This window comes from Dipteris shenzhenensis, chromosome 13, assembly GCF_047967505.1.
Source record: "Dipteris shenzhenensis isolate YYH24624 ecotype China chromosome 13, Dip_SZ_1.0, whole genome shotgun sequence".
In the NCBI taxonomy this organism is placed as follows: domain Eukaryota; kingdom Viridiplantae; phylum Streptophyta; class Polypodiopsida; order Gleicheniales; family Dipteridaceae; genus Dipteris; species Dipteris shenzhenensis.
In genome coordinates, this window is record NC_141608.1 from 16,892,481 (window position 1) to 16,917,705 (window position 25,225).

The following is a 25,225-nucleotide window of genomic DNA, read 5'->3' on the forward strand; positions in this document are numbered from 1 at the left end:
TTTCATGCATGAGCATATGCTCATATGCTCATGCATAAGCATAAGCATATGCCTTCTCTCTTCCCCTCTTTTCCTTCTACTCTTTCATTCTCTCTTCTCTCTTCCTCTCTTTCAATCGCTTCCTTCTTTTCTTTTTCCTCGGGGGGGTCACTCATCATATGTAACCCTATCACGTGAGTTCAACAGAAGGATATTTTTTATTTCTAAAATTTACAGAAATAAATATACATAAGGGACTATTTAAAATAGTTTTGGAAAAAATTTACAAATTTGTATAGAAAAGGGGTACATTTAATTAATAAAAAATTTTACAGATAAGGGATTTTAAATATAGGCCTTGAACGCACGTGATATAGAGGGTTTATACATAGTGACCCCCCCGAGTCTTTTTCCCTGTCTTTCTCTCTTTTTCTTCTTTTCCCCTCTCTTTGTCCACTCTTTTCTTATTTTCCCCTCTTCTTTTTCCTTCTCTTTTCCCCTCTTCCTTCTCTTCTTTTTCCCTCTCTTCTCCCTTCCTCTCTTTTAATCGCTTCCTTCTCTCCTCTTTTCCTTCTCTTGCATTTACGTATGCTTATGCTCATATGCTTATGCTTCTGCATGAGCATATGGTCATATTCATATGCTCATGCATGAGAATATGCTCATATGACCATGCATAAGCATAAGCATATGCTTTCTCTCTTCCCCTCTTTTCCATCTACTCTTTCATCCTTTCTTCTCTCTTTTCTTCTTTTCCCCTCTCTTTTTTATTCTCTCTTCCTCTCTTTCAATCACGTCCTTCTCTTCTTTTTCCCTCTCTTTTCCCCTCTCTTTCATCTTGTTTTCTCTCTTTTCATATGCATATGCATTTGCTCTCTTTCCCCCCCTCTTTTCTTCTTTGCTTTCTTCCAATCCTTCAGGTCCGTCCACCTTGGCTTGTGCTTACCCTTGACTACATCATCCCTTGGTTCATATCTATGAGACCTAAGGAGATGCCCCATGGAAGCAAGCATGGCATTTTTCTCAAGCTCAAACTTTGGAGGATTTGGAAATTGTCCCCTGAGGGCTTCTATACAAGCATCCTTGGCTCTGAGGTCCTATTTTTTACAAGGCTTGAATATACCAGTTTGGGAGTGGGTGCTCACCAACCTATTCATGTCTCTGGTGACCGCCTTCTTTTCATCGTCTTGTATAACCTCCCTAATGTTGTTCACTATGTAGGAAAGATCCTCGGGCAAAACAAAGTCCTAAGGCTTTGTAGTGGATGGAGTAGCAAAGCTAGAGCAAGGGGTGGTGTGAGCACTTAAGGAGCGAGGAGTAGCAGATGGAGTGGGATCTAGGGTGCCATTTCTTGTGAGTGGAGAGGGCAAGGGACCTGACTAGTACTGCATCTCATGATGAAGTGGAGACCTATACGGATGTGAGTGTGCAGAGTCGTCTACATCCCTTGAGCCACTACAATAGCCTTGACCTTGACTACTCTTCCTGGACCTACGATGGGTATGCCTAGGTGATAACCCCTTAGTCGAAGGGGCTACAGGGGGTGATTATTGAGTAGATAAAGCCATGGATGGCCCTAATCTACCCCCGAGGGGTGTAGGTGAGGGAATAGTTGAGGTCCTCTAGGACAAGAGAGAGAATAATCTCACTGCCTCCGCATGGCTCATGGATACAACAAACTTGTCGGGACTCTCGACAAAGCCATGGGATGCTAGCAAAGGAGTTCCTCGAGGGGTACTCGTAGTGCTAGGCCTGAGAGGAGTCGGCACATGAGGAGTCTACCCAAGGGTAGTTGCATGAGTATTAGGTTGCAAACACATTAAATAAAGGCATGTGAACATTGCATTTTTCCATGTATCACAACCATGTAGGCACATGAAGGTTTCAAATCGATTCCATTCAACTCAAAATGTTCCATGGCCATCTAGTGTTAGTGTTTGCCCTTCCTCTTGTCTTTGGATTGTTGATGGGATTCATGTTCTATCTAGGACCCACTTTAATGTCTCATGGCACTCTTTTGAAGTCTCAAATGCTGCAAGCCACCATAAATCTTTCTCTGATTGCACTGAGAAATCTTGATCTACCTCCTCATTCCCTTGAACAAAGGCTAAGGCTTTGTTCATAATACAGGTGCTCACTCTCTCTAACTTGTTTTCTTTGCCCAATTGAGTTTCATCCATTTTGATGACAAATATGAGCTTTCCATTGCATTATGTACAAAAAAAGAGAGAAATCATTAGGATAAATATGATATAGGAAATGAACTAAGTAAAGTGCAATGTTGTAATGGATTTCCTCTTACCATCTTCTCTCATGCCATAGAATTCGACCATTGCTTGTTACAATTTCTCAACATCTAAGTAGACATTGTTGAAAGAATTCATCTCAGAGGTTTGCAAGCCAGATTTCTTTTTACTCTTCCAAGTCATTATGCCCCTTACACAATGGTACCCTCCAAGCATCTCTCTTGCATGTTGGTATGTGTAAGGTTCAAGACTTACATAGGCAATATCACAAGATGCAAGCAACTCCTTTGAATCCACCATGCAGTACGATATGCTAATTGCTGGAACAAAGAGTAGAAATATATGGGGGATGAGGACCGTTGGGAGCATGTGGATTCGATAGTATGGAGTTGGAGCACAACAAAAGTTCCAAATAAAAGAAGGAAGGTAAAAATACCATAGAATGCAATCTTGAAAGCACAAGAGAATCTTCAAAAGCTTGAAGACAATAGTGGGAAGGATGGTTTGTGTGTTGATAATTTCTTGGATGATTAGAGAAAGATAAAGTCCCTTTGAGAAAAATACCAATGTATGCATGGCAAAGACAAATTGTAAAGATAGGATGATGTTCTTTCATGAATATTATTTGTAATCAGCCATTGCAATCTACTTCTTTGTACTTGGTCATATTTTATGAAGCAATTTATAAATTTACCCTCATTTTTGTGCTTGCTTATTGAAACTCAATCTTGTGTTATGAACATTAATTAGACTCACAAAAAACAACTAAAAATGATGAATCTTGCTAAATTTCAAAGTGGTTTTGTGTAGTAAAAATCACCTCTCAAGAAATCTTGCATTTTGGCTTGAAAAAATGCAAACATTTAACTTTGTAGACTATATTGTAAAATTTTAGGATATCACTTGAAATTGAAAAGTCTCCATATTTCATAATGATTCCACATGTCTATATAACTTGATAACTTTGTTTGTGCTTAGAGATTGCTACACATACTACACCCATCTTTTATAAGTTCTTCACGTATTATGCAAGTTTATACATAGCTCCTCATAACTTCAAATTATTCTTGCAAATTATCCTTACATTTTTAATTTTAAAAATTGAATAGGAATAATTCTAAATTTGTGATATTTGCAAGAGATTGTGTTGATGTTAGAGGGTTTAAGTTTTTCTAGATTTATGAAAAGCTTAGGCTTCTCCTTCATGAAAAATATATGATTAATCTTCTTTAGGTGATTTGTAATGCCACTTTGGCATAGTAATTTATACATGATTAAGTGCACTAATGTGTTTTGAATTAAATGCATTCCCAATTCTTATTTCATTTAGGTATTTGTAAAGTCATGATTATATGGTTACTCATGATTTTGAAGTATTCCCATTTTCCTATTTAGATATGTAGATTACGCTTTATTCTAAAGTGAAGAAGAGCAATGTCGAGTTTTAAATGTGTGGATACTTTCAAGAACTTTTGTGGTACTCTCATATGTAAAGAAAAGAAAGAAAAACCAAAACTCTTGAATGTTTTGTGCTAGAATCTTCTCTTTTCTTTGGTTCTATTGACCCTGGATGTAAACAAATGGATTGCCAAGCATCAACAAAAGGAGGCACTCTCTGTGTTTTCATGCCAAGTACACTCATTGAAAAAACAAGATGAATTACATTCATTAGGCTTGGAAGTTAGGTATGTTTATGTTAGTATAAATCAGTGAATGGTCTATCCAGTGAATAAAGTTTGTGCCATGAATGTAGTGATCTTGAGGTTTATTTTTCCAAATATGGTAAATAGTAGAACCATGTATTGTAGTTGGTTCGTCAATAAATTGTGTCATATTCCACTTTGACATGAATGTGGTGAGTTCTTTTGTTCTATTGTTGGAATTTTGGTAGTTGATGTTGAAGTCTCTGATAATTAAAATTTTAGTGGATTTTTCTATATCAATTAGTAGTGTATGAAGGCAAAAGTTAAGTGTTTTGGTTGATATTGAAGGGGAATTATATACATTTATGATAGCGATTTCTTGATTTGTTTTAGTTGTGAAAATTGCAAGTAGACATTCACAATGTTGTTTTTTGATATACTCTTCTCATATCAAGTGGATTTCTTTTTTGTAACATGTTGCAATACCAATGCCATTTGTCCTTTGTAAACATGTGAAGTCAGGTAAAAAGAGGATATTTGAAGAGTGGTTATGAAGTTCTTGTAAACAAAGTATTGATGCATTTAGTAGACTCTTGTCATTAATTATAATAATATAATGTGATTTAAGAGCTCTAGTATGTTAGAGCTATATATAGCTTGCCCTAACTTAGCCTAGTCCTCAACTATATATATGCCTATATCTATGAATAGAATCACTTTCTTGGGAGCAAATCTTGTGTCGGTCTCTCTCCTCTTTCTCTTCCTCTCAGCACAACTCTTGTGTCCATCTCTCTCTTCTTTCTCTTCCCTCAACATGGTATCAGAGCCTGGCTATGCTCTAGCGTGACTGTGAGAAGAAAGCAATATGCTGTTTGTCAATCTAACAACACAATCATTCACAGAACATTCTTTTTTATCACTTTGACTATTTGACCGCTAGGTTTTGAGTTGATATGAAAAAGTTATCAAAGATGCATTGCAAATAAGCGTTACGGTCATGATTGATGAAAACGACCCCCATTGGCTTGTTTGAAGTGTATGCGTCAGTTATTTTCACTGGTTGGATCACTATATTCCAAATTCAAGTAAGAAAGTTATGATTATTTATTTTTGTTGTCTGCTGTCAATAAACTGGTAGAAGAGTGTTTGGACAAGAAGATGAACACTCATAATAGAGAAGAATTGATCTAGGACATGAGGATGGAAAAGGTTCATAGTTTCATAGAATCAATAATATTTGAAGCAAAAGCAAAAGAAAAATCAATTTAAATAAATAAATAAATAAATATATATATATACTTAATGATAAGAAGCTTCCTGATATGGTGTCACCCTCTCGCTTTCAGTCTCCACCAATTGATCACACCATCTGGCACTCAGTATTTGTGTTCCCTTGGATTTAGCGCACTGGCATATCATGCTTTTACATTCCCACATGGAGAAATAAGATGATCAATCACATAAAGCAAACTTCTTTAGCTATAGGACTCCATAAATTTTAGATGAAGAGGAGACCCAACACCCATCGGTCATATCCATAAAACTAAGGGTGCAGGGTCATTATTGTAAGCGTATCAATCTTTAGGTATCAAGATCTTATCTAATCGATGCTAAGTAGAGTCTCAATCTTGTCATTAAGAGTAAGGTAGCCCAATCTACATGCTTTTGCAGTGATAATTATATATGTTCAACAGACCAAAAAGTTAATTGAGAAAATCACTTGGACAAAAGGTTATGTATCATATGAAAGCAATTTTTTATTTCTATTAGGTCATAAGTGAAAACAAGAGTTTAGTGCTTCATCACTTGTGGATTCATGCTACTTTTGCAAAAGTAAAAGCTAATGATGCTTCACATATATTAAGCTAGTTTTTAGTTACTGCATCCTTTACTAACCCATTTCTTATTTAGTTCATCGCTTGCTGAGTCTTTGTGTAAGTGCTTTGTTACTCAACATTCATAGAGCATACTTCAACCAAAGAGCTCTGTTAATATCTATATTCAGGTGCCTCACAAAACTTGATTGTTTTTCAGCAATCACTATGACATACATCTATGTGTTGGAGCTTTTCTTTTACTGTTGGTATAAAGATAAACCTTATTTATGTTATACATGATTGGGAACCATGATATCACCATAGTTTAGTACAATGCCTTGTTCTTGATATTCTACTTGAAAGGTTATGTTATTTGTATTCCACTATATTCATATGCTTGGTGCTTTATTCGCAATGATAATGCATGTATTATTATGTTTTGCTAGCAAGTTTAGCTACAACTTCAAGTTTCCATAAATCTCGGTTAAAGAGACTTGCCAAATATTTTATATCAAGCTTTACTTTCAGCATGAGCTAATTGATTCAAAGGAGCTTCCAAAATATTTTGTATTGTTTTAAAGGCTATATTTTCTTCGATTATCTTATTAGTTACTTTTGATATCCTAAATGTTTTATGTTATTTTGAAGGTGAGAGTTACTTTCGATTATCTTATGATTTTGCAAGTAGGTTCTCTTTCATCTTTGTTAATCAAGCATGCCTATAGGCCATCCATTGTATTTGATTTGGAGAAGGCTAAATATCATGTAGGTATGGCTGATTTGCAAAAGAAAATGTCGATCTAATGTTTCTTTCTCTCTTCTAAGCTAACATCTTGCTTGAATTGCTCGTCATGTATTCAACACTAACTTCACTTTCATAAGTTGGTCCAATCCTATGAAAGAAAATGACTTGCCAAATGTTTTATGTTGTTAACATTCTAACATGTTTTCTTTCAATGTTTCTTTTCTATCTAGCTTTGATATTATTACTCCTTGGATACGTAACTTCACAAATGCAAAGGTGTGAAGATTGTGGGAGAGAGGGAAGGAGTCTCACTTGCGGCTTTCTCACATGCACAATGGGGGAATACACACAAAGGTGGAGGCTGAAAACAGTTTTTCTCTTCTTAGTTGTGAAAGCCAAAAGAACTCTAGTACAAAGAAATAGAAGAACCCTATATGTAGGTCTCAAACCAAACTCAACTAACTAAGGTGGCATACTAACTGAGCCACAAACTAGAGTAGATAAGGATAGCTGTCATCCACAGCTATTATTCGTGGGCGGTGTACTAATCGCATCTCCAGCTAACAGGTCGGTGACATAAATGCACAACAGTCACCCTGGCATGAGCTCGATATCTCAACACTCCCCCTCGAGCTCAATCCCAATTCCTGCACACCAAGCAGGTCTCTAAACTTGCGCAGCTTCTTTGCGCCCAATGCTTTCGTGAAGATGTCAGCTACCTGATCCTCTGTGCTGACATAAACTAGATCAATGAGACCTAGTAAAACCTTCTCCCGCACATAGTGATAATGCACCTCAATGTGCTTTGTTCTGGCATGAAAGACTGGGTTCTTTGCCAAATGAATACTACTCATGTTGTCAGAATAAATGACAACTGGCCCATCTGTAGACTGATGCATATCATAGAGTAGCTTATGCAACCAAGCTACCTCACATGCAGCCATTGCTGCACCCCTGTACTCAGCCTCTGTGCTCGACAAGGCAACTGTAGGCTGTTTCTTGCTGCTCCAAGTGACTGCAGCACTCCCAAAAGAGAACACATATCCACTGGTAGATCGTCTATCAGAAATGCTACCAGCCCAATCAGCATCAGTGTATCCATGCAACTGTATCTGAACCCCAGCCTCATAAAATAGTCCATACTGCAATGTGGACTTCACATACCTGAGTATGCGTCTAGCCGCATCCAAATGCAGTTTCCTTGGAGCTTGCATAAACTGACTTACCAACCCAACAGCATAGCTCAAATCTGGCCTGGTACTAGTCATGTAAATCAAACTTCCTACTATGCGTCTGTACATAGTAGGGTCTTCCAGAAGCTCACCTGCATCTGTGCTCAGCTTCACATTCTGCTCCAAAGGAACTGAAATAGGCTTACAGCCTGTCATCCCATATTTGGACAGCATGTCCAATCCATACTGCCTCTGCAAGTGCTGTATCCCACTTGGTGATCTAATCACCTCAATGCCCAAGAAATAACGCAGCTCTCCCAAATCCTTCATCTCAAACTTCTGCCTCAATAGCATTTTCACATGAAGGATATCTTCATCACTATCACCTGTGATGATCAAATCATCAACATAAATGACCAGCAGCATAATCCCTTTCTCTGTTTTTCTCACATAGAGTGAGAAATCTGCCTTGGAAATCTGAAAGCCAATAGTGACAAGATACTGTCCTATCTTGTCAGACCATGCTCTAGGTGCTTGCTTCAAGCCATACAAGGCTTTCTTCAACCTGCAAACAAACTCAGGATGAATAGCATGAACATAACCTGCTGGCTGCTCCATAAAGACCTCTTCTTGCAAATCACCATGCAAGAAGGCATTCTTTACATCCATCTGATGTAAAGACCATCCCTTTGATGCAGCCATAGCAATGGCTGCTCTTACGGTTGCCATCCTTGCAACCGGGCTGAAAGTTTCTTCATAATCAATGCCATATGTCTGTGCATACCCCTTGACAACTAATCTTGCCTTGTATCTATTCACAGAACCATCTGCATTGTGCTTGATCTTATAAACCCACTTACAGCCAATCGCATTCTTGCCTTTAGGCAAAGGCACCAATTCCCATGTAGCATTAGCATCCAAGGCATTCATCTCTCCAATATGCCTGTTTTTTCTTTCTGCAATTCCATTTTGCTGTGGGGTATGACTGCATGAATATTGCTGCTTTATACCATGCTCCTGCAAGCACCTTGCAAACTCATTTGAGAGGTACTCTCCCCCTCCATCTAACCTTAGGCATTTTATTTGCAGGCCTGTTTCTTTTTCAACCATAGCTTTGAAAGCTTTGAAGTGCCCAAACACTTCACTTTTCTTTTTCATAAAATACACCCACAGTTTTCTGCTGAAGTCATCAATAAGTGTGACAAAATAGTGACAGCCTCCAATAGATGCAGCTTTTGTAGTCCACACATGAGAGTGGATTAATTCCAATGGTTTTTTACTCTCTTGAACATGCCTAGGAAAATGTTTCCTTGCCTGTTTCCCAAATTGACAGGCTTCACAAATCTTGTGCATTTCTGCAACCTTAAATTTTGGCAATCCTGCAACAATATTTTGGGCTTGCATTGATTTAAGTCGTTGTATATTAACATGACCAATGCGTTTGTGCCAGATATCAATATCTGCAACTACACCGGTCCCATGTGCAAACATTGCTGCACTCAATTCAGGCATGTCTGCATCCAACGTAAACATCCTGCCCTTCTTCTTTCCTTTTGCTATCAAGCGACCATTATTTTTCATATCCTCAACAAAGCATCCATGAGGATTAAATCTGACCTACAAGCCCTGCTCAACCATCTGACCAACAGAAACCAGGTTCTTGGTGATGTTCAGGACATGAAATACATCAGACAAGTATTTCTTTTTCCCATCCTGCATAGACAAAGGAATTTTGTCAATCTGCACAATAGGATGTGCAGTATCATCACCAGTCTCCACAAATCCTAGCTTTTCCATCTTCCTTGCATCTTGCATCCATTCTGCATGACCTGTCATGTGGTTTGACGCACCTGAGTCAACATACCACACATCATTTTGTTCTTCTGCACTTGTCACAGAATTGGTCATATGCTGCACCATAAATAGATGCTCATTTCTGTCATCACCCTGCCTGCTAGAAGATGCATAATTGCCTTGCTGCAATTTTCCACTCATAATGTCATTCTGCTTTTTATAGCAGTCCTTAGCCATATGACCCATTTTGCCACAATAGTAGCATTCAACATTGCTATTTGCATTTTGGCTTCTCTGCCATCCACCACGGCCTCTTTGGCTCCCCCTGCCTCTAGAGTTACCATGTCCTCCTGCATAGGACTGGTTTTCTTGCATTTGCTGCATATTCTGATTTCTACCACGGCCTGTAGATCGGCCTCCTCTACCTCTGCCTCTACCTCTGCCAGCATTTGAGTAGAAGACAGTTTCTTTTGAAGTTCCTGCTGAAGAAGATGCACCCCCATTTCTCTGCTCTTCAAAAATTAGAAGAGCAATCAACTCCTCAAAATCAGGAAAGTTTTCACGGACGGCAATGGATGTCCAGAACTGTGCATAATCCTTTCCTAGACCATTCAAGGTCACAGAAACCAAATCGTCATCATCCACTGGCGACCCAATGGAAGCAAGTGCATCTGCAATTTTCTTCACTTTCATGTGGTAGTCATTTATGCTCAAATTTTCTCTCTGCACATTGTGCAACTCCTGTTTGAGTTGCATTTTCCTGGCTTGCGTATTTGTGCTATACATTTTTGCCAAAGTATCCCATGCCTCCTTTGGCGTATTTGCATCCTGAATATGCACAATCATGGAGTCCGAAATACTGATAGACAGCCAGTACATAACTTTCCTGGCTCTCTCATGCCATCCTTTGAATGCCTGCATTTCCTGTTGACTAGGAACATTAGGAAGAACAGGTTCTTCTTCATTTCCTGTAATGAATTCCCAATAGCCTTTTCCCATCAAGAAATTCGTCATTCTAAACTTCCATGCCTGGAAGTTGTTCTTGTCAAGATTTTCAGTGACAATCTGTGAAAGAGAATCAGATGCCATTATAGAACACTGCAAAATATTGTGTCACTGCAAAAAACACAGCTTTTTGCCTCACACGGGCAGATCTGCAAAACTGATGAAAGTGGTATTTCACCACACAGTCACTTCCTAGTGACGATTTTGCATCAACAGGCAACAGGCATGAATTTGTAACTCCCAATATCTCTGTACACAGGCATACGATGCAATTTCTGCGGCACCTTTCCACCAACTAGCCGCGCAGTGGTCGCACAGCAAAAAATAGGGCCTTTTTCTGAGTGCCTGCGAAGAACTTCTGCCTTCAAAACGGGCCCCGAAACGGCCTCAAATCAGAAAAATAAAGTCACTAAGGGCTTCGTCCTCTCCCGCAGCATATACTGCGCTCTCGCCACACCGCGAAGGGCGTCTCAATCTGAAACAGTGCACTCCTGCACTTCTGGCTGTGCTACCTGCAGAGATTTGCTCCCAAACTCGAAATAGGAAAGCAACACTTGTCCTCTTACTAGGACACCACGAACTTGGCTTGCTTTCTTGAGCTCCTTACCACGAACAAGGCTCTGATACCATGTGAAGATTGTGGGAGAGAGGGAAGGAGTCTCACTTGCGGCTTTCTCACATGCACAATGGGGGAATACACACAAAGGTGGAGGCTGAAAACAGTTTTTCTCTTCTTAGTTGTGAAAGCCAAAAGAACTCTAGTACAAAGAAATAGAAGAACCCTATATGTGGGTCTCAAACCAAACTCAACTAACTAAGGTGGCATACTAACTGAGCCACAAACTAGAGTAGATAAGGATAGCTGTCATCCAGCTATTATTCGTGGGCGGTGTACCAACCGCATCTCCAGCTAACAGATCGGTGACATAAATGCACAACAGTCACCCTGGCATATCGCGAGTGGAGCTCGATATCTCAACAAAAGGTGCTTCTCCTATGTTTTCTTATCGTTTTCAAGGCACTCGTTTATTTCCAAGGTGAGCTCATATATTCTCTTTCATCAAACTCTGTTGTTTCTCCGAGTACATGCAGGTTTGCATAGATGCCTAGATACAATCCAACGGATTCAATGCACATTTGATACCTACAGGATGAGTATATCTACTTTGTTTTTCATAGTCATGTATATTTACAAGTGAATGCAAGGTCTTGCTAGACCAATTTCTTCCCTCTTTGTCAATTAACTTATTGATGACTTATGGTATATATTTACTTATTGGTTCAAGCAAGGCATACTTTTATTTCGCCCTTTATGTGGTGAGGTATACTTATATGTCTTTCATGATGAACACCTTGGCTGAGTTAATGAGTACTAGTTTGGCCATGGCATCTATGGATTACTTATTGCATACTCATTTGAACATGGCAAGATTTAATGTCTTTCACGTGACAATATTTATGAACACATATGGCGAATCACTTGAGTACTTATTTGGACGTGGCATATTTCTAACCACTTGAGTACTCATCTGGACATGGAACATGGATTATTTACTGACTCCTCATTTGGATGTGACGCATATTTATCTGGCTTTCACAATGAACACATATGGATTACTTCTTGAGTACTCGTTTGGACATGGCACATATGGATTACTTATTAAGTACTCGTTTGGATGTGGCACATATGCATTATTGTTGAGTACTTGTTTGGACATGATCACTATTCTCGGATGCCCATTTTCTTGGTCAATTTTGGATGTTCTTTGTAATCTCAAATGCTCGTCTTCCTGGTTGTTCAGTACTTTCGGATGCAAAGAGGTTGTTATTTCATTCTCGCTATGATTATGTAAGCTATGTCTAATCCACAGAAGCTTGCCTCTTGTCCTATGTACGTGGCTTATTCTCGTTGTATTGTTGGTTGTTTGATACTTTTGGCTGCCCAGTTGCTTGGTACTTCTGGGATGTCCACCAATTGTTTGTATTTCTGGTTGTTTGGTACTTCTGGCCGCTCAGTTGTTCGGTACTTCTGGGATTCTCAATTGCTCGATACTTTTGGATGTTCGGATGCTCGTTGTGTTTTTAGATTATTGGTTCTTGATTTGCAAGATCATTATGGGCTCGTATTTTCAATTGTTCAGTACTTCCACTTGCCCAGTTGTTCGGTACTTGTGGGATGCTCAATTGTTCGGTACTTTTGGATGTCCGGATGCTCATTGTGTTTTTAGATTATTGGTTCTTGATTTGCAAGATCATTATGGGCTTGTATTTTCAGTTGTTTCATACTTTCGGCTGCCCAGTTGTTCGGTACTTCTAGGATGCTCAATTGTTTGGTACTTTCAGATGTCCAGATGCTCATTGTACTTCTAGATTATTGGTTCTTGATTTGCAGGATCATTATGGGCCTTTCTATTGTGTTGCTATGACTTTCTTACAGTACACAAGTGACATTTCAGCCCTGGCTTTATGGACGTATCAAATTTGATACTTTAGGATGCCTGAATGCTCGTTATGTTTTTGGATTATCAAATCTTGATTTGCAGGAACTTTATGGGTCTTCCTATTGTGTTGTTGCGGCTTTTTTACACTACCCAAGAGACATTTCAGCCTTGGCTTTGTGGACATCTCAAATCGCCCCTCCATACTCATCTTAAGAGTGAATGAAGCAATTTCCTCATACATTTATCCTTGGTACAATAGAAATGGACACTTGAATATTTGCTGTGTTCATATACATTACATGAAATAGGTCATTTTATGTGGATAAATTGTGCAAAACATGAAGGCATAATTCTAAAGATTTGAGGAGGTTTGACTAGATTGAACTTGGAGACAATAGGCTCTACTATTCAGATGAAGTGCTTGTTAGATATTAATGCTCCACTCTCGTCGTGTAACCACGCGGGAACCAGCTAACTCTACTTGTATGATGGGATATCTCAAGGTGTATGCCTCAGGCACACCATACGTTTCTATGTGTGAGTGCTAGAGGCACAGTTAGGTGCCCATAAGCATAGTTAGGTGGTGGAGAGCCACATAGGATGATTGAGAGAATCTAGGAGCAGATTGAGGAGATGATTGTGGAGCTCTGAAGTCATCAGTGATGTCAGTGAGCATGTATGAGGTGCCTACTTAAGGACCTCACTCTTCTTCATTCCACAAGCAAGTAATGCAAGTATTCTGAGTTTGTGTCCACTCTTTCCTTTCCTTTCAGCTTACCAACATGGTATCAGAGCCCTTTGATCCCCCTTGAGCCCATTTCTGCCACATCATCATCATCATCATCTTCTTCTTCTTCTCCATTTTGCTCTTTCTTCCCAAAATCTTTGAGAGCTTGGTTCTCCACCTACAGACGACCATTGCCCAAACCCTCTGAGCTGGAAACTCTTCTAGTATGGGCAAACTTCCACCTGCAAGCAATTGAAAAAAAAACGTCTGTGTTGGCTGCCATTTCCCAAACAGCGCATTTTTCGCCATTTCTTCTATTGCTCAATACTCCCTGCCTGCTCCGCCATTGCCTGAGCCCTCTTAGGAGTAGATGGGCGACCTCAAGACAAAGATTTTGAGCCATTTTTCAGCTCATTTGGTTCAGTAACGAGGGAGAAATCGTCAAAACTCAGGTTCAGTCTGTAGCAACTCTCCTGGGCAAAAGTGCGCACCATTTCGTCCAACCTCTGTGCTGGACCCTCTCTGGTATATGAGATTTCTTTTGCTTCAGAAAGCCCTCTTTTTCTTGCTTTGAAGAGTGAGCTACAAGCCCTCCAAGTTCAGCCTTTTAGTTTTAACAGTTTTGGACAAGTTTTTGAAGATGATGCTACATAAAATGCTCTCGGGGGGGTCACTCATCATATGTAACCCTATCACGTGAGTTCAACAGAAGGATTTTTTTTATTTCTAAAATTTACAGAAATAAATATACATAAGGGACTATTTAAAATAGTTTTGGAAAAAATTTACAGATTTGTATTGAAAAGGGATACATTTTATTAATGAAATTTTTTACAGATAAGGGACTTTAAATATAGGCCTTGAACGCACGTGATATAGAGGGTTTATACATAGTGACCCCCCCGAGAAAATGCTACTCTAGCATTTCTGGTTTTTTGAAATGTCGATCTAATATTTATTTCTCTCTTATAAGCTAACATCTTGCTTGTCATGTATTCAACACTAGTTTCACTTTCATAAGTTGGTCCATCCTATGAAAGAAAAGGACTTGCCGAATGTTTTATGTTGTTAACATTCTAACATGTTTTCTTTCAATGTTTCTTTTCTATTTAGCTTTAATATCATTACTCCTTGGATATATTACTTCACATATGCGAAGGTTCTTCTCACATGTTTTTTTGTCATTTTCAAGGAACTCATTTATTTTCAAGGTGAGCTCATATGTTCTCTTTCATCGCACTCAGTTGTTTCTCCGAGTACATGCAGGTTTGCACAGATGCCTAAATACAATCCAATGGACTAAATGCACATTCAATCCCTGCAGGATGAGTACATCTACTTTGTTAATCATACTCATCCATATTTACGAGTGCATGCAAGGCACTACAAGACATAGGCTCTTTTCCGACGAAAATACCGACACTTTTTACATTAAATTTTTTTTTAACGGTGGATGGACAAAAGCAGTAGAGCCTAACCCACCTTCACAGCCACCCTCATCCACGTTTAAAACACCCGAACAACGCAATCACAAGGCAAAAGGCATCCATTCAACATTCTTTTCTCTATAGACCTCCTGAGACAACTCACACTCTGGTTACATTTTCTCCAGAACCAGACAACCTCAAACAAAAACCCAGTGGACCACACAGCCCATCACAAGCGGATTCCTTCCTTCAATAACTCTGAAAGCATTCAGCTTCAAATGCATCCAACCTACAATGCACATGAAGACTATTTTCTTGACTTTTCAAGACATCAGCTCACAAAATGGCCACGGTCAGAAATTCTATCATGTCTTCCCGAGATCAACATCAACTACCAGAAAGGATGCCGCATGCCATTTTACTAAGCAATAGCTCATAGTCTCCCACATACAATCCCACCCAAAAGACACCTCAAGCAAGGACTTCGGCCTCTTTCATCTCATGCAAGCCCAACCACATTCTTGTTGTACCTCATGCTTTCTTAGATCAAGGTACTCCAGCTTCTATACATGTTTGTCCAGCCTGTGCTCTCGTTCAGCACCCTCTGTCATCACCCCAGAAGCTCCTTACACCGGCTGCAGCTTCTCCTACTGTTCTCGGAGCATACTCTTTGGCACCCGAGGTATTCTGCCCATAAAACACCCGCTTAGCCAAACGACTTTCTGCCTTTAGTCTCCGAGCAATCGTGTGCTCACTCGATGCATAGCCAGCCCATCTCCTCACCTATGCCACCCAAGGCAACAGCCCCCTGTGAAGTCTCGTTATCTCCTTCTTTCAGTGTTGGCCTTCCCGCAAGCTCTTCTTTCTGTATTGCGTCGCCACTCCAAAAGCTTCCTCGCTCTATCAAAAAGAGTCCCTCCTCAAAGACACTATCCCCGTCTCAAGATCTCCCAGCTTGCAGAACAAACGACCTCCGTCGTCTCAGGTCCTCCTAGCCCACACTCCTTCACTGCACTCCAGCCCACGATCTCCTCCGCTCCTCAAAGATCCCCTCTTGTCACGAATCCTTCACCCAAACAGCAGCTCCTTCTCTTCGTGCTTCTGAGTTCCTCCCGCTGTCTTTCATCCAGAAGCCTCTCCTGCTCCACCGAGCACACCGTCGTCCTCATCATTCCAACCATCGTATATTTCTGCGCAGTCCTGGACCTCCCTTACAGTCCTCCCGTTGTGCCTCTCCTACCAAGCTTTTTCCAGAGAACCGCCCCTCTGAAAGACCTCCAAGCCTGCAGTAGCGACACCTCTCTTTAGACCCTGCAGTCTGTAATCGCGTCCTCACTGCAGCCACTCTCCCTTGCTCTAGAACTCACGTATCTTCTCGGCATAGTTGAGATGCTTCGCCCTTTCAAAAACGTTCCAGTGAGAGAAGACGACCTCCTCTTCACTACGATATATGCTCATAGCTTCTCTACAGCTCATAGAGCACCCGCATCGCGATATTCCCCCAGCTTTCCAAGCTCTCTCTCTCCAGAGGAGCTCCTCCTGCTCACAGCGCAATCCCCTTTTCAGAAGCTCTCCGCCCACACACCTCCTCTGTCGAATCCTCGTCCCTCTTCATCGTTGCCATCCTCGCGAGCTCATGACCAGAAGCTTCCTTCATCACGTAGCCACGTGCATGCATGCTCCTTTCCAAATCAATTTGGCCACCTTAGCTTTATTTGCCACCTCATCACTGACATTTTACCACTCTCAAGACATTTCCCCCAAGTCACACACCAAGGCACTTAAGCACATATTCATTGACTATGTGCACACAGTTGCATGCCACCAGTCGTTTAGCATTTGATTGCCCACTGACCATCCACATATGATGAACACCATCCCGTCCCTGGTGGATACCATGAAGTGCTCGAAAGTTGCTCACACAAAATCTGATTGAACGCCAGCAAGCACACACACAGGTTGAACATCACACATGTACATATGTTCAGACGAGTTTGGGGTTTTCAAAAATCTTCACACACCTTTAGCAACCCCTACTCTTCTGCTGTGACATTCATGTCCAGCAGCTAAAGAAAAACATTAGCAAACCACTTGGATCAAAAACAAAGCAAGCTTGTGCTCTATGCCTCTGCTTTTCTCCTCCCGGATCAAAAGGATAACTTTGAACCCTCCACTGCCAGATATGCATAATCCACCATCCTCCTAGATCAAATGGAATCAACAACACACCAATTTGATGTAGCCACCAGCTCCTTCCATGTATCCACTTCCTCTCTAAGCCTCCAGGATCCCATATCTTATCCTGCCAAGATATTACACCACTCCACTGGCTATTAGCCATCACACTTGTATCATGAGTCTTTCTCAGCTTCACATCAGCCACATCTTTTGAGGTCACAACCTCACACACAGATCTTACAGGCATTCTGTCCTCACTAACATCTGACTCATTCTCTTGGGCATGATAAGAAACACACATCTTATCATCAGCAACCACACATGCAAAATCCACAAGGGTATCATCAAGCAAAGCACCCAGCTGATCATCAATCACACTATCACTGCCATCTAGCTCAACATGCATACTGGTGTTTTCATTCTCTTTTGAAGAGATCAATGCTAACATATCATTCAGTGCATCATCAAGAACACAATCCATCTCATCCTCTGAATCACCATCATCTTGTAAACACTGAATCTTAACCTCATCATACTCATCACAATTTGCATGCACACAATCAACACTTGCTGTCTGTAGGTCTTTTACTTTATCAGTAATAGCCACATCAGCTTCATCTCCGTCACACATGATTGAGCTCTCATCTTCACTACTAATTTCACACTTCTCTTCCTCATTTGCTGAACCTGAAATCTCATCTTCTTCGGTATGCACAATCACAGTGTCAACCACAAACTGATTGCATTCAGCCATCATATGCACATCATCACCACACGACACTGGAGCATGATCATCATCTACACACACAGACTTATCCTTAGCTGCCTTTAATGGGCTCTCAACATTTCTGCCATCTATGGTAGCAACCCCTTCTCTTGGGCTCTCTTCTACCACCTCGCACAGATCTAGCTGAGCAACACCCTCCTCCATAGCAACTGACAAGCCTCCACTCATAAGTGTAATGATTTCCAGCTCCCTTACATCATCAGGTTCCTTCAACAGTGAAGACAACTGACTCTCTTCCTCTGATGAGATGCTCTCTTCCTCTGTCTCACTCAAAGAATCTATCTCTTCATCTGTGACTGTCTCCTCAAGTTCCTCTTCCAATTCCAGCCTACAGCTCATCACATAATCTGGTACTCTCCTTGCATCAGCTGAACTTCCTTCTCCTCCATCCATAGCAACTCTCCTGTTATTTTGACCTCTGCTTCTTCCTGCAATCTCCATCCAATTTAGGTTGAGTGTTTTCATCAGCTCCACAGCTTCATGCAATTCCTTTTTTAGGGAATCATCCCGCATAGGAATAGACACCGGCTCTCTCTCTACATATGCCTTAATCATTTCTGGCCTACTGACCAGGTTTTTAGGCTCCTCTTGCATACCAAGCTGCTTCAATCTCTTGACCTTCCATTCTTTCTCTCTAGCCACTCTGACTGCATCCTCAAAACTATCAATATTCTTCATCTCCACCTTCAGACGGAGTGAAGGCTCCAGACCAGCCACAAACCGGTCTCTCTTTATCATTTGCGGGGGTACTTTAGGAATTAAAGCCTCACACCATAGACTCCACAGTCTACCAAACTCTATCAGATACTGATCCACATCCTGGCTATCCTTTTGCTGAATTTTGCACAACTCCTTCCATACTTCATTAGGGCTCCTGAATTGTGCAAACCGTGCAAGAAAAGCTGCTCTCACCACTGTATACTCCGGATTTTGCTGCTGAGGATGAACAGTCTTGAAGGCAGCCACTTGAGTCTGCAACCATGCTTTTGCATCTCCCTGCAAACAATAATTCAAGATCTGAAACAAAATCTCAGGGGTTGCCCTATCCTTCATCAGTGCTGTAAATTCCATTTTTTCCAAGAATCTCACTGCATTCTCATATGGCATCCCCCAAAACTCTGGAAAGTCCTCTGCCATCCTCACAATCTTTCAACTGTCACACACCCTGGCTTTCTCAACCACAACAAAACTCGAAGGCAACAAAACAAATACACTACTGAAGAAGCTCACTCTACATCTGAAGAGCATTTTTTTTCCTACGGGCAAGCACTTTCAAAGCTCTCTGCACTCTAGCTCGGAGTCGGATCACACGTAGCTGGACCTCAATACATCTGTCCCTCCTGTGACCACATTTTCCACACCACTCACACTGTATCACTCTCATGTGTGGATTTCTCCCCATTGCTTGCAACACGTCTCAGAACACCTGCTCCTCCAATCTTGTAAACTGAAGTGAACTCCTCCGTGGAGGCACCAAAACGTGGATGGACAAAAGCAGTAGAGCCTAACCCACCTTCACAGCCACCCTCATCCACGTTTAAAACACCCGAACAACGCAATCACAAGGCAAAAGGCATCCATTCAACATTCTTTTCTCTATAGACCTCCTGAGACAACTCACACTCTGGTTACATTTTCTCCAGAACCAGACAACCTCAAACAAAAACCCAGTGGACCACACAGCCCATCACAAGCGGATTCCTTCCTTCAATAACTCTGAAAGCATTCAGCTTCAAATGCATCCAACCTACAATGCACATGAAGACTATTTTCTTGACTTTTCAAGACATCAGCTCACAAAATGGCCACGGTCAGAAATTCTATCATGTCTTCCCGAGATCAACATCAACTACCAGAAAGGATGCCGCATGCCATTTTACTAAGCAATAGCTCATAGTCTCCCACATACAATCCCACCCAAAAGACACCTCAAGCAAGGACTTCGGCCTCTTTCATCTCATGCAAGCCCAACCACATTCTTGTTGTACCTCATGCTTTCTTCAAGGTACTCCAGCTTCTATACATGTTTGTCCAGCCTGTGCTCTCGTTCAGCACCCTCTGTCATCACCCCAGAAGCTCCTTACACCGGCTACAGCTTCTCCTACTGTTCTCGGAGCATACTCTTTGGCACCCGAGGTATTCTGCCCATAAAACACCCGCTTAGCCAAACGACTTTCTGCCTTTAGTCTCCGAGCAATCGTGTGCTCACTCGATGCATAGCCAGCCCATCTCCTCACCTATGCCACCCAAGGCAACAGCCCCCTGTGAAGTCTCGTTATCTCCTTCTTTCAGTGTTGGCCTTCCCGCAAGCTCTTCTTTCTGTATTGCGTCGCCACTCCAAAAGCTTCCTCGCTCTATCAAAAAGAGTCCCTCCTCAAAGACACTATCCCCGTCTCAAGATCTCCCAGCTTGCAGAACAAACGACCTCCGTCGTCTCAGGTCCTCCTAGCCCACACTCCTTCACTGCACTCCAGCCCACGATCTCCTCCGCTCCTCAAAGATCCCCTCTTGTCACGAATCCTTCACCCAAACAGCAGCTCCTTCTCTTCGTGCTTCTGAGTTCCTCCCGCTGTCTTTCATCCAGAAGCCTCTCCTGCTCCACCGAGCACACCGTCGTCCTCATCATTCCAACCATCGTATATTTCTGCGCAGTCCTGGACCTCCCTTACAGTCCTCCCGTTGTGCCTCTCCTACCAAGCTTTTTCCAGAGAACCGCCCCTCTGAAAGACCTCCAAGCCTGCAGTAGCGACACCTCTCTTTAGACCCTGCAGTCTGTAATCGCGTCCTCACTGCAGCCACTCTCCCTTGCTCTAGAACTCACGTATCTTCTCGGCATAGTTGAGATGCTTCGCCCTTTCAAAAACGTTCCAGTGAGAGAAGACGACCTCCTCTTCACTACGATATATGCTCATAGCTTCTCTACAGCTCATAGAGCACCCGCATCGCGATATTCCCCCAGCTTTCCAAGCTCTCTCTCTCCAGAGGAGCTCCTCCTGCTCACAGCGCAATCCCCTTTTCAGAAGCTCTCCGCCCACACACCTCCTCTGTCGAATCCTCGTCCCTCTTCATCGTTGCCATCCTCGCGAGCTCATGACCAGAAGCTTCCTTCATCACGTAGCCACGTGCATGCATGCTCCTTTCCAAATCAATTTGGCCACCTTAGCTTTATTTGCCACCTCATCACTGACATTTTACCACTCTCAAGACATTTCCCCCAAGTCACACACCAAGGCACTTAAGCACATATTCATTGACTATGTGGACACAGTTGCATGCCACCAGTCGTTTAGCATTTGATTGCCCACTGACCATCCACATATGATGAACACCATCCCGTCCCTGGTGGATACCATGAAGTGCTCGAAAGTTGCTCACACAAAATCTGATTGAACGCCAGCAAGCACACACACAGGTTGAACATCACACATGTACATATGTTCAGACGAGTTTGGGGTTTTCAAAAATCTTCACACAACGGGCACAAACGTCATTATTTAAGTCATTAAAAGCGTCGAAAAAGAACCGTCACTACAAAGTGTCACTATATAGCGACGTTGTTAAATGTCGCTATATAGTGACTCTTATAATCGTCGCTATATAGCAACACTGGTAAACGTCGCTATATAGCGACGATTAACAAAACTTAAAAAAAAGCATTAGTGGGGATAAACACGGCCATAGCAAGCCCTGTTTTGCCCCACAAATTCTTTTTTTTTTTTTGTAATTACAAAAAAAGGTTTTTTATAACAAAATTTCCCTTGCAAAAAGGGTGATACAAAATCGCTCAAATGAAATGATCGAGCAACAAAAGCATATACATGTTGAACATACACAACATTGTTTGTTACAAAATTACCCTTTCGAAAGGGTGATACAAAATTGCTCAAATGAGCGGATATACAAAAATGACATACATGGCGAAGAAAATGCAAACTGCTACTACTACTACTACTGCTACTACTCATTTGAATCGTCCTCATCCTCATCCTCATCTTGTTGGCATGATCCTTGGCGCCAATCAGTAGCAATGCCGCTCTTGAAGTGATGGCTCATCAACCGCCTCATGGTGGCCATCACTGCTTTGCCCTTTCTATCTTCTATTATCTCTCCAGAAGTCGTGATTTGATAGGAAAGATCCCCTGATGAGTAAGGAGGACTGATGGTAGCAGAGTCAGAAGGAGTGGAAGCTATGCGAGCGCTTCCGGAGCGAGGAGTAGTAGTGGGAGTAGGAGAGGGCAAGGGACCTAACTGATACTGTCTCCAAACCAAGTGGAGACCTGTAGGGATGTGAGTGCGCTGACTTGTCTACATCTCCCGCATCAGCACAACATAAGATGCCCCTCCTACTCTTCCTTCCCTTATGAGAGGCATGTGCAGGTGATGACCCCTCGGTCGAAGGGGCACAAGGGGATGGCTGGGCAGTACAACCAGCCGTTGGTGTAGGGGAGGGAATTGTTGAGGTCCTCTGAGATAGCAGAGAGAAGAATCTCGCTGCCTCCTTGTCACTCATCTATGCTACAAACTTGTCGGGACTCCCAACAAAGCCATGCGCGGCTAGCAAAGGAGTTCCCTGAGGGGTAGTCGTAGTGCTACATCCGAGAGGAGTCGGCAGATGAGGGGTAGTCGTACTGCTAGGTCTCAAAGGAGTCGGCGGACTAGGGGTAGTCCCCTTAGGTGTCACCTGAGAGGAATCAAAGTCCTCTGGAGCATATAGATCATGATGTCTCCTCCTGCGATGTTGTCTGTACTCATCGAACGTGCGACGTGATCCCATGTCTAACATAGACACAAACATGAAAACAAAAAATAGAAAACAAACATAAGCATAGGCATAGGCATTGGCAGGAGGAAGAAGAGGGAAAGGAAAGAGGGGAAGAAGAGGAAGAAGAGGGAAAGGAAAGAGGGAAAGAAGGGGAAGAAGAGGGAAAGAAGAGGAAGAAGAAAAGAGGAAGAAGAGGAAAAGAGGAGGGAAAAGAGGAGGCAAAAGAGGAGGGAACTAAAAGAGGAGAAGAGGAGGAAAAGAGGAGGGAAAAGAGGAGAAGAGAGAAGCAGAGGGAAAGGAAAGAGAGATTGGAAAAGGGGAAAGAGGGAAAGAAAGAGAGAAGAAGAGGGAAAGAGAGAAGAGGAGGGGGAAAGAGATTGAAAGAGGGAAGCAGAAGGAGAAGGAGAAGGAAAGAAGGGAAAGAAGAGGGGAAAGAGAGAAGAAGATGGGGAAGAGGGGGGAAAAGGGGAAAGAGGGAAAAAGAGACATATGCTCATGCTTATGCATGAGCACATGTCTACTTCTCTTATGCTCATGCATAAGCATAAGCATGAGCATATCTCTTCTTCTCTTATGCTCATGCTTATGCTTATGCATAAGAGGAGTCTTATGCATAAGCATAAGCATAAGCATAAGAGATGGAGACATATGCTCATGCTTATGCTTATGCATGAGCATAAGAACATGAGCATGAAAGAGGGAAAAGAGGGGAAAAGAGGCGAAGAGAGAAGAAGAGGGAAAGGAAAGAGAGATTGGAAAAGAGGAAAGAGGAAAAGAAAGAGAGAAGAAGAGGGAAAGTAAAGAGGGAAAAAGAGACATATGCTCATGCTTATGCATGAGCATGGGTCTACTTATGCTCATGCATAAGCATGAGCATATGTCTCTTTTTCCCTCTTTACTTTCCCTCTTCTTCTCTCTTTCTTTTCCTCTTTCCTCTTTTCCAATCTCTCTTTCCTTTCCCTCTTCTTCTCTCTTCGCCTCTTTTCCCCTCTTTTCCCTCTTTCATGCTCATGTTCTTATGCTCATGCATAAGCATAAGCATGAGCATATGTCTCCATCTCTTATGCTTATGCTTATGCTTATGCATAAGACTCCTCTTATGCATAAGCATAAGCATGAGCATATGTCCTCTTCTCTTATGCTCATGCTTATGCTTATGCATAAGAGGAGTCTTATGCATAAGCATAAGCATAAGAGACAGAAACATATGCTCATGCCTATGCTTATGGATGAGCATAAGAACATGAGCATGAAAGAGGAAAAAGAGGGAGGAAAAGAGGAGAAGAGAGAAGAAGAGGGAAAGGAAAGAGAGATTGGAAAAAGGAAAAAAGAGGGAAAGAACACTACAAGGCATAGGCCATTTTCCGACGGAAATACCGACGCTTTTTACATTAAAATTTTTTTTTTTCACGGGCGCAAAGGTCGCTATAAAAGTCGTTAAAATCGTCGGAAAAGGAGCGTCGCTATAAACCGTCGCTATATAGCGACGCTGTTAATCGTCGCTATATAGCAACGATGCAACGTCGCTATATAGCGACGATAAAAACGTCGCTATATAGCGACTCTGTTAATCGTCGCTATATAGCGACACTGGTAAACGTCACTATATAGCGACGATTAACAGAAGTAAAAAAAAAGGGTTAGTGAAGCTAAACAGGGCTTCCTTTTGGCCCTGTTTAGCCCCACTAATCCTTTTTTTTTTTTTGTAATTACAAAAGAAAGTTTTTTATAACAAAATTTCCCTTGCTTGCAAGGTGATACAAAATTGTTCTTGTGAACGATGAGGAAGAAATGCATATACATATACAACTGTGTTTGTAACAAAATTACCCTGTGAAAGGGCGATACAAAATTGCTCTAACGAGCGGATATACAAAATGCTACTACCACTACTAATCCGAATCCGAATCCGAATCGTCTTGTTGGCCTATTCCCTGGTCCTCGGCACCTGCATCTTCTCCCTCGTCCCCGACACCTGCATCTTCTCCCTCGTCCTCGGCACTTGCGTCCGATCCTTGCCCCTGTTGATCGCTTGTCTCTGATGATGGGACGCTTGAGCTTTGACCCTAAGAGTGAACCATATAAATCGAAAATTAGATTGGAACTTAAATTAAAAAGTGAGATTACAAGTAGGAGTAAACTTATACCGTGCGAGCAGCCACCTCAGCCCAATCGACTGTCGCTCCCATTGCCTCTTGCTCAATGAACCACGGCTTGGTTCCTATCCGAAATGCGTGCCGCGTCTCTGCATCCGTAGGAAGACGACCCATCGCAGCTTGCTGTGGATCCAATTTACGAGAGTTAGAGTTAGCTAAAGTGCATGTAATATGTAAGTAAAACAAATAGAACAATACATTAAATGGAAAGAAGTAAACTTACCACGGTTGCCTCGAACGCATACCGTCCGCCTGCACCAAAGTGCAAAGTACCTACGACGTCCAGCCGTCTCTTCGCAACCCTCCTCTGACCCTCGAACATTTCAGGATGGTCCCTATGTTGCTT